The sequence below is a fragment of the Nuphar pumila genome, chromosome 12, assembly GCF_984573655.1.
Source record: "Nuphar pumila chromosome 12, dmNupPumi1.hap1.1, whole genome shotgun sequence".
Classification (NCBI taxonomy): Eukaryota; Viridiplantae; Streptophyta; class Magnoliopsida; order Nymphaeales; family Nymphaeaceae; genus Nuphar; species Nuphar pumila.
The window spans coordinates 32,896,483-32,908,194 of NC_143260.1; positions in this window are offsets into that span (position 1 = coordinate 32,896,483).

The following is an 11,712-nucleotide window of genomic DNA, read 5'->3' on the forward strand; positions in this document are numbered from 1 at the left end:
GGCAATAAAAAATTTAATTAAAAATATAAAAAAATAATTTTTATAAAAAAAAATATTAATACAATTTATTTAAAAATAAAAGTACATGGTTTTTACACGATAAATAGCCGTTTGAAACATAAATTTTGCATTTAAATTGCAGTATTTATGTTTTTTCATAAATCTCACGATATTTTGAAAATCTTGCTAAAAGTTGCAGTTTTAAACTTTTAGGCAATTTCTCGTGATATCATGGTGAGATTTTCATAAAGCTTGAGATATTTGTCACTATGACAAACACCAGTCATGGCTTGAAAGGTTTTCAATTAGTATGGGCAAAATCATGAATTTATTAGTACTTAAATGGTTTCCAGCGTCAACCAATGACTTAGAGCATCTATTTGATAGTTATTTTCACGACTCAGGCCATTAAATGTAATATTACATATATGTGATGTGTTTTTGTAATTAGAGTAAATGTCAAGTACTTTTTTATATTTTTTTTTCTTTTTAGTTTTGCTTTTTGACAAATTTTCACTACAAGAAAAATGCTAATTAGCGACGAAAATTTGTGACAGAAAAAAACCGTCACAAATTTGAGATGGATTAGCAAGAGAAATATATTTATCCCTAAAATATCGCTTATTTACGAAATTAACGACGAAAAATATTTTGTCGGTAATTTGTCGCTAATTAGTGATGGACTTTATTCTGTCTCGATATCCGTCGCAACTTAGCGACGGATCAGCGACAGAACTATTATGTCGCTACCCCATCGCCAAATAACAATGACCTAGCGACGAAATTTATCCATCGCTAATTTTCCCGTGAATCCCTAATTTGAACCCCTTTCTTTCTCTTTTCTATTTCATCTTCGCCGCCCGTTGCCCCCCGGCTCGTCGCCCGTCTTCGCCGCTCGACGTCTGTCGACCGACGCCCGACCCCCTTCGGCTCAGGTACCCCCCCCCTATCCATTTCATTTTTTTTCGCTGGCAATTTCATTTTTCGGTAGGGAGGGGCCGAGCCTCCCTGTCTTACGGAATGCGAGGGAGGGGCTCGGCCCCCTCCCTATGCTTTTTTTGCCAGGGAGGGCCGAGCCCCCTCCCTATCTTACGGGATGTAGGGAGGGGCGCGGGCCCCTCCCCTATTTTTTTTTTTTTTTGCGAGGGAGGGGTCGAGCCCCCTCCCTATCTTTTTTTTCAACCCTTGTCTTACGGGATGAGAGGGAGGAGTCGAGCCCCCTCCCTTTTTTTCGCCAGGTAGGGGGCAAGCTCCATGTCTGCCTCCCTGTCTTACGGGATGAGAGGGAGGGGCAGAGCCCCCTCCCTTTTTTTTTGCCAGAGAGGGGCCGAGCCCCCTCCTTATGTTACGGGATGCGAGGGAGGGACTCTGACCCCTCTCTGTTTCCTTCCTCGCCAAGTAGGAGTCGAGTCTCCTCCCTGTATTGTTTTGTATATTTGTGCTTCGCAGGTACGTTGCTAAGCTAATTGCATAATGCTTAGTGTTGCTAAGCATCGCATGTGACTAAAAATGCAATGCAAAAATAAATAAGAAAAAATGCAAAGGCAAAAGCAATTCAAATCGGGTAAATACTCATTGTGAGTAAGTGATGCAAGTGCATCACATGTTATTTAATTTATTGTATGCAACACTTTTTTGTTCACACACTCACTTAGTTGTGGATATCTAGGATTGCTATGATGAAATTTGGAGATCACGCTGAACATGATTTTAATGTATGAGAATAAAAGTGTTCTTATTTTTGGAGTACTGATTTCATGCTAAGCATGGTAGTAGTTAGCGGGATATTGGAGTGTGTTTGCTGCAGGTACATGTTTGACATATGTTTTGATATGAATGGTTTGAATGTATTGCAATATTTGATGTGTTTGTATCCATGCTTGCATGAAGTTATTTTCCATTTGATTATGCCTTCCATGTGAAATTGTATCATGACAACATGCTTCATTTGAATGTATCATTTTATGAAATGTGATTTTATATTTCTAAATATCCTCGTGATGTGTATAAATATGATGTGATGGTGTTACACATGAAAATTTACCCATTAATTGAAACAAAAAATTGCTCATAAACAATCACCAAATAAGAATTAATAAATAAATTATATATTTTTTTCATCATAGCATTATTAAGATTCTCTTTTAACTAGTGATGATAATATCTGTAACATTATAGGACAAAATGGCTGCAAACCATAGTGATGATAATATATGTAACATTATAGGACAAAATGACTGCAAACCATGAATGAATGTACTGTAAGATAGTTAATAATGAGGTGTCGCATGAATATATGGATAGTGTACACAGTTTTATTGAATTCACAACAGCAAGCGTCAGTACAGTGGATCCCACCGGTCTGATCAGATGCCCCTGCACGATGTGTAAGAACAATTGATTTGTACAACCTCATGGCGTTAGACATCACCTATTCAGAAAGGGTTTTGTTAGTGATTATCATAATTGGACGCTTCATGGTGAAGAATTTTAGAATAATTTTGATGCACGGGTGGATGTGGTACACAATAATCCATATATGGATTTGATATTTGATGTTGCAGGACCAGAAATGGGTTCTGCTATGGGATATAGTGATTTCATATCTTATGTTTTAATGTATTGCAATATTTGATGTGAATGATTTAAATGTATTGAAATGTATTGCAATGATTTGAAGGTATTGCAATATTTGAATGTATTGCATGACGTTTTTATTTGTTAGAATATAGTTCATGGAGGTCAGAGTCGTCGAACACCCAATGGTAGCCAGTCTCAGCCTTCATCTTCACGGGCTGCTTCGATAGGTATATCATTTAAATAATTATATACTTAATTAGTTTAAATATGCATTGTGTGAATTTCTAACTCATTGTTCTGTAGGTGATGTTTCGCCTAGACATGACCCACCTACACCAGCTATGCATACACATCATGAGACAACGCCGGATGCAGGGTTTTCTCAGTGTGACACACGACGACTAATTCAAATAGTGTATATCGATAGTCGATCGTAAGTATTTCATTATCACTTGTCCAATATTTATCTTATAAATAGTGTATATCGACAGTCGATTGTTAATGTGTATCAATTCATGTGCGGTGCGAGGTTTGAGAAGTAAGAAGTAATACGAGAAATTTGGAAGTCACTACTGCAACATCTTTCAGGACCGGTAGCGTAATGAAAAGAGTACCTGACAGAGGTATTGCACAGATTAATATCCTCATTCATGGTATGTAATCGTAAAGACGAGAGGGTAGTGTGGTAGAAGGTGGCTGCCAATCGATTTGTCGACATGCTGCACAATATAAAAACTGCAAAAAAAAAAGTAGTTGGTGGGATAGATGATCCACTACAGTGGAAGGGCCATGGGCTTTCTAGTATCAAGAGAGATTATTGGGAGGGCATGTGCGACAAGTGGGCGAGCAATGAATTTTGAAACCGCTCGGCAAAGGCTGCACAAAATCGAGCGAAGATGCCTGATGCACTTCTACACACAGGTGGATCTAGGACTTCTGGGAGCCACCAAAAGAAAATGGTAACTCATCAATATATATACATTATCAAATTTATAAGTATTTCTACATACTTATTAATTGATTTTTTTTATCATTTAACATTGCAAGAAGCAGAAAAATGAGACATTGTGTCTTACAAGAATGTGTTTGTTGAAACACGTAAATGTAAGAGCACGAGAGATTTTGTATCAAAGAAGGCAAGAGCGACATCGGTACATATTTATTGTATTAATAAATATTGTAATATACAAGTTACTTTGAATTATGTTATCATAAACATTATAATTCTAAATTATTAATTCATATTCTAATCATTACTTTGTATTAGTCATACGAACAACAAATGGTACAACGATATGACGATGATTCCACTCAGCATCCGCATTTTGATCCTGCAGCATGGGTGACTGCAACTAGTGAACCCAAAAAGAGTCGTGTGTTCGGGTTTGGGAGTAACATGAACACCACGCCAGTCGTTGCCTCCTGCAACCATGACTCTCACAGATCTCCCGCCATCATCAGCTCCAAACGTTCGATTGACCCTGCTATGTCTTGGGATGGTGTCTGTCAGCGTCTTGAGGACAAAATGCAGTACTTTTTAAATGAAATCATTCTCAACATTGTCCATAATGAGTTGTGTGGCTTTTTTCAGGACAGGAGAACTTCGTCTGCATTCAATATTAGCTCTGGTACCCGTCAGGTATAAAGATTCATGTCATTTGCTTCATGTCGTTAGATTTCAAGCTAGTATATGCATGATTGAATACATATATGCATGATTGCCTCACTATGAATTTTTTTGACACCTTATAACACACATATGCATGATTGATTCACTATATAATTTTTATGACACTCTTATAACACATATACACATGATTGAATCACTATGAAAGTTTTTTTACAACCTTATAATACATATATGCATGAATTCATCACTATAAAATTTTCTTAGTGCCTTATAACACATATATGCATGATTTAATCACTATAAAAGTTTTTTGACAACCTTAGAACACATATAAGCTTGCTTTCATCACTATGACAACCTTAGAACACATATGAGCCTGATATTAGCGTATATGAAAGTTTTTTAATGCCTTATAACACATATATGCATGATTGAATCACTATAAAAAATTGTGACTGCTTTAGAACATGATACACATATAAAGTTTTTCGACTGTCTTAGAACAATTATGAACATGATTGAATCACTGAAAAAGTTTTTTGACTGCTTTATAACACATATGAGCATGATATTAGCATATATAAAAGTTTTTTGACAACCTTAGAACACATATATGCATGATTAAATCGATATGAAAGTTGTTTGACAACCTTAGAACACATATATGCATGATTGAATCAATATGAAAGTTTTTTGACAACCTTAGAACACATACAACCATGCTTTCATCACTATGAAATTATTTTACTGCCATAGAACACACATATACATGATTGAATTACTATAAAAATTTTCTTAGAACACATTTATCCATGATTGAATCAAAATGAAAGTTTTTACTATTGTAGAACACATATGAGCATGATTGAATCACTATGAAAGTTTGTTGACAACATTAGAACACATATAAGCTTGATTTCATCACTATGAAAGTTTTTTTACTGTCTTGTAAAACATATATGCATGATTGTGATACTTAACACATTTATTTGACAACCTTAAAAACTATATATGCATGTGTGAATCACTGTGAAATTCTTTGACAAACTTAGAACACATATCTGCATGATTGAGTCACTATACATTTTTTTTCCAAGTCTTAGAACACATATTTGAATTTTGTTAATGTCCTTCAGTTTATTGTTATTCTCTGTGTCATTCAGCCATTTACTTTGTTGTATTAAATTAGGTGTATTGCATATATATAATTTATTTCATTATATTTTGTTTATAAATACTAACATTTTTGTTCTCTGGAAATGATCAGCGTAGAGGAGCTGATGGAGGCATGAAGGGAGAAGCAGATCGACAAAATGAAGAGGATGATTCCCAAAATCTTGGCAAGGATTAGATTCATTTGTTTAATTTGTTTGACATACTTGTAACTAATTATAACTTGGCAAGGACTGTATTTGGTTGTTAAATTTTGCTTAACTTAGAACTTGTGTTAAATTTGTTCCACCTGTATATGTATTTTTTATGTGTATTTTGTTTTTTATAAGTTGGTTATATGAATTATATAACGAGAATTTTTTCTCGAGTTTAAGAAAATTTTATTTTTTTTTTAAATTAGTGACAGATTAGCGACGGATATTATCCGTCGCTACTCTGTCGCCAATTTGAAGCAATTGTCGGTTTGCGATAGAATTTAATCTGTCACTAATGGCCATCGCCAAATTGGCGACGAACATTAGCGATGAATGTGTATCCCTCATTAAATAGTAACGATGGATTAGCGACGGATTAAATTCCATCGCATAACCAAATCAGTCACTATTTAGCGACGGATAAGATCCATTGCTACTTAGTGACAGAATGGCAACAAATAAATTCTACCGCAGTTTAGCGACTAGGGTTATGCGGTGGACGCTATCCATCGCAAAATCCGTTGTTAACATCTTTAGCGACGGATGGCGTCTGTCGCTAATACACATTTTCTTGTAGTGTTTTACTTTGAACCGCGTGGATTGGTTCTGTTTTCCGTAGCTTGTAGTGTAACATGAAATAAGCATTGGATTTTATGATAAATTACTCAAACAGATGTTCAAGTTTTCTCGATCTCGAATAATGTACTTTAATTAATGTCTACTTAGTTTTTAGCTGAATAATTTACAAAAAACTTCCTAATCAACTATCTACAACAAAAAAATATTCACTTAACATTTAAGTTATTGTAAGGGCTTTAAAATAAATGATCCCTCATGGCTCACCTCATTTTTTGTTGGTAAAAGAGATTGCTTGAGCTTGTAAAATAGGTTTACCAAGCCAAACATGAACAGTAAGAGCTCGTATAGTTTCATTTACTATATAATTAATATTTTATATTACATATATAATAAGTACTTAAACTTTTTGGTTTGCGAACAATAGTTTTCGAGTTTAACTTCTATTCTTTATAGCTCTAAAACTACATTTTTTTTGTAAATGTGCCAGCTTAATAAGCTTAAAGTTCAAAACCCTATTTTTTCACTTTTAAGAAAATGTATTCTTTTGTAAATAAGTGTACTTGAGTTTGACTTATTAGCTTGAGCTCATCATAAGTTCAAGCGTGCCTGAACATCTCATGATCCCTACTAGGAAAAGTGAAACTAGGAAAGAAAAAATACATTTTTTCCTTCCAACCGTTCCAAGCAAGGGACCAATTTATTTGAGTAAACAAAGGTCATCTGAATGCTTTTGAGACCAAACATCTTTGAAACATAAAGTATAAAAGGGCACAATTACATGTAATTATTCAAATACTAGATGTCTTATTGTAAACAACATATAAGTTAGGTATATTTTTTATAAGAACAATAAGCTTGACAATAAAATTATACTTTTACCCTATAAGAGCTAACCACCGTGCATAAACAATGCAAAAAACTTTTCATAACACTGTCTTCTTACCCTATTTCCTTGTCTCTGCAATTTCCTCTACCATATCCTATACCAATTCATATAGAATGACCAACTTTTGCAATTTCACTGTCTTCTCAAAGACAGGTTCGTTTTTTAATTCTCATAAAATGGTATTTTCTAAAGCCAGCCCAAGATCATTAGTTCCACTAAGGACAAGTCATGAACTAAGAGGCTTTATGGGCTCCACTAACAAGTGTCATATATCCAGGTACAACCATAAGGAGAGAGACAGAGCTAGAGAGTTAGTTTATACTCTCAGGTAATCATATTACCAGTAGTATACTGCAATTAGCTCAATGCATGCTTTGTTCTCATACATATACAACTACCCCAAAGACCAAGTATATATTCTCATGTTATAAACATACATCGGGTCTTTGGCTCTCTAAACCATACTAGCTTCAATGCAAAATAAGCGATAGAACTTCTAGTGTGAGTGATCTTTCAGATCATGATCTCCTAGCTACAATCATTTCTCGTATTTCCACTGAGGTTGCACAAGGAACCTCCCATCTCTCCAAGCGATAGAGAGACATATGAACGATGGTTACAACAATAGATATAGATGAAAGTCACATCTATTCTTTGCGGACTAAAAGAAAGGTCAGCAACATTATGAATCGATACATGCAACTACATAAAGGCTTTGTAACAAGTTTCAATTTGAAGTTCATCACCAACAAAGCTTTCGACTCGCAGCTTGATCAATGGCTCCATTATGCAGCATGCAATGGAGCGAAAGTGCACGATGTCGATCTTCGAGCACCTAAATGGGGAGATGCAGTTCGTCGGTATTGTCTACGTGAAGACATACTTTTACACTAATCATTTGTAGAGATTTTTGAAATCAAGAACTGCATCATAGATCTCTTATTGAATCTTCATGCACTTTATAATATCAAGAACGACAAGATCTAATTGTTGTTTCTTCAATGTGATGGTTTGTTACCAAACAATGTTATGTGTCATGGTGAAATGGGCAATGCATGTAGGCACATTGTGGCAAATAGAATAAAGAGTCTGAGCATTGTTGATTTCTTTGACTTTTTGTTGGAGTGTGAGATCACTGCACCAAGCCTTGAGGAGTTTAAGTTTAGAGACAACAAGGTGAAGTTCTAAAAAAGGATTGTGCCCAACTTGAAGAATGCCACACTATCTTGCTTTTTCCCTGCGGGATTTGTCCTACATGTACAACATGACCTTATGACACATTTGAATGTGTGAGATGCATGGGATGCAAAGACGAGCATTGGACGCATGTCGTATATCAGGACGTGTATGTCCTTGCAAACAAGAGCACGATCATAGCATCCTAGATGACTTGTCCAATGCGTTAAATGCACTCTTTATGGTTGTTTGGTGTGGCATTTTTGCTTGCTCTTAAAATATTAAAGAAGGCAATTAAGTATTGGCAAATTTGACAAAATATTCTACAATTTGTTTTTTTTGGTCTATTTTTTCATAAAATGGAGTGATGTAATGGATGTGTACTTTTAATACCATAAGTCATAAAGGAAAATCTCCAAAAAATATAACACATTATATACACAATATAACAAACATGTGGATTTATACATGGAATATATTTACAAAAGCTAAAAAATGCTAATGGCATAATAAATTTGATATAAAAAGTAATTTATTTTCAACACCATGTTTATACTTGGGATTTGATCAATGACAAAATGTGTGATAATCTTAGGCTTCACCTAGATGCACAATGAGTGCAATATCCAATTAGTGGACTAAATAAGAAGATAAATGGACAAGTACATAGTCAAGTATGATTCAAAGAAATCAAAGAGAAAGAGAGAGTAATAAGTTTGAAACACCCAAAAGGAAATTACTCTTTTAATTGTTAATGCAAGTGTCTTGTTGGTTATTAGTCAAAGATGATATAATATATAGTTCTACGAGCCAACGAAAACTTTATTAGGGTAAGCAAATAGTTACCCGTGTTTAAAATCTTATGGTTCACAAAATTGAATTAAAACCCAATATTTAATACACGTGGACAAGAAATGATCAATTCAAATGGGCATTTTTAAAGTAGTTTTACAAATCCATGTAATTTAACCACAACTTTTATGTAGCCAACTTTAATTTTGCAATATTATAATATATATCCTCATGCACATGCAAACCATTTTGGTGCATGAAAAATCTATCATTAGTACTCTCTCATAAGGTTCATGATAACAAAAAGCTCTTTTTTGTTTTTCCACTGACCTTGAAAAGGCTTGGACACACACACACACAGACACACACACACACACACACACACACACATATATATATAAGAAATGAAAACCTACAAAATAGGCACAGTGATAAATAAAACATCCAATTGGATTTTCTGTGTTTTTTTAAAATTTTGATCATATAAATGTGATACATATGCTTCCTTTTATAGGAATCACATATTAAAAAATTTGATTCCAATGCATGGATAGGTTTTTATAAGGTTTCAAAAATCAATGGCCGACAATTTTCATAAATTTTTTAGGATCCAAATATGATTTTTTCCATTCAAAACATACACTACAAGAAAACATATCATTATCGACCATAAAAATGGCACTGATAAATTATCGTTGTCAATAATATATTAATGCTAACAATAAAAAATATCATAGTAAAAATACCTATCACCGACGCCATAATGTCGTCGCTCTTATCCCATCGGTAATATGAATAGGAACGTGCGAAAGATGGTCGAGACTAAATATTGTTGATGATATTATCGTCGCCTTTCAAATACGATGATTATTAATCATCACCTATTATCCTTTTATATTTTTTGTAGCATAGACGATGATAATTATTGTCGCATATATTCTTATTTCTGACATAAATATATGATGATAATATCATTGAATTTAGATATATACATGACAATATTTATCATCGTTATAGATTAATCTTGGTTTATACCCGCATATTGACGATGACAATTATCATCGTCAATAGAATATAAATAATCAACATATTGCCGATGATAATTATCGTCGTCAATATGCTATCAATAGATTACAAATGACCAACATATTGACGATGATAATATATGCTATTATTTGTAATCAACATAATAATGATGATAATTATCATCATCAAAATATTGAATATTTGTAATCTATTAATGATAATAATTATCATCGTCAATATGTTGTCAATAGATTACAAATCATCAGCATATTGATGATGATAATTATCGTCGTCAATATGCTATTATTTATAATCTATTGACGATGATGATTATCATCGTCAATATGTTGTCAATAGATTATAAATGATTAACATAATGATAATGATTATTGTTGTCAATATGATATTATTTATAATTTATTGACAATGATAATTATCATCGTCAATATGTTGTCAATAGATTATAAATGACCAGTATAATGACGATGATGATTATCTTTGTCAATATGTCAATTATTTGTAATCTATTGACAATGATAATTATGATCATTAATATGTTATAAATAGATTATAAATAATCATTATAATGTTGATGATAATTATAGTAGTCAATATGTGGATTATTTTTAATTTATTGACGATGATAATTATCATCGGCAATATGTTGTTAATAGAATACAAATCATTAGCATATTGATAATCATAATTATCATCGTCAATATGCTATTCTTTGTAATCTATTCATGACGATCATGATTATCGTCAATATGCTATCAATAGATTATAAATGATTACTATAATGATGAAAATAATTCTCATCGTCAATATGTCATTTATTTATAATCTATCAACAATGGTACTTATCGTCGTCAATATATTGTCAATAGATTACAAATCATAAGCATATTAGTGATGATAATTATCCTTGTCAATATGTTGATTATTTGTAATCTATTGACGATGATATCTTCATTAATATGCTACCAATAGATTATAAATAATCAGTATAATGACAACAATAAGTATCAATGACATTATAAATAATCCGTATAATGACAATGATAAGTATCATCGACAATATGTTGATTATTTATAGTCTATTTTCAATGATAATTATCATCATTTAATAAGTTGTTAATAGATTACAAATCATCAGCATATTGAGGTTGATAATTATCGTCGTCAATATGTTATTATTTATAATCTATTGACGACGATAATTATCGTCATCAATATATTGTCAATAGATTATAAATGACCAGCATATTGATGATGCAAATTATCATCATAAATATGTTAATTAGTTGTAATCTATTAACAACGATAATTATCGTTGTTCATATGTAAACTAACATGCACCAAGATTTTGATAGTTTTTTTGTTTTTTGTTTATTTCACCGTACGGATGCGATCTATACATGGTTTTGAAGAAACAAATTCTTGGATCACCCGATTACGATGTATAAAAAGGATCTTTTAAGGCTTGAATTTCGATGACTCAAATTTTTTGTAAACAAACAAGCATAAAAAAATCACATTGTTTATCCTTTTATGATGATCCAATAGTTGATTCCAAGCAAATAGACCACTTCAAATGCATATGCAGGGTTAGATTTGGAAAAAAACTTTGGAAATCTCGGTTCATACCAGTTTAAATGTTACATTTTTTCTTGATG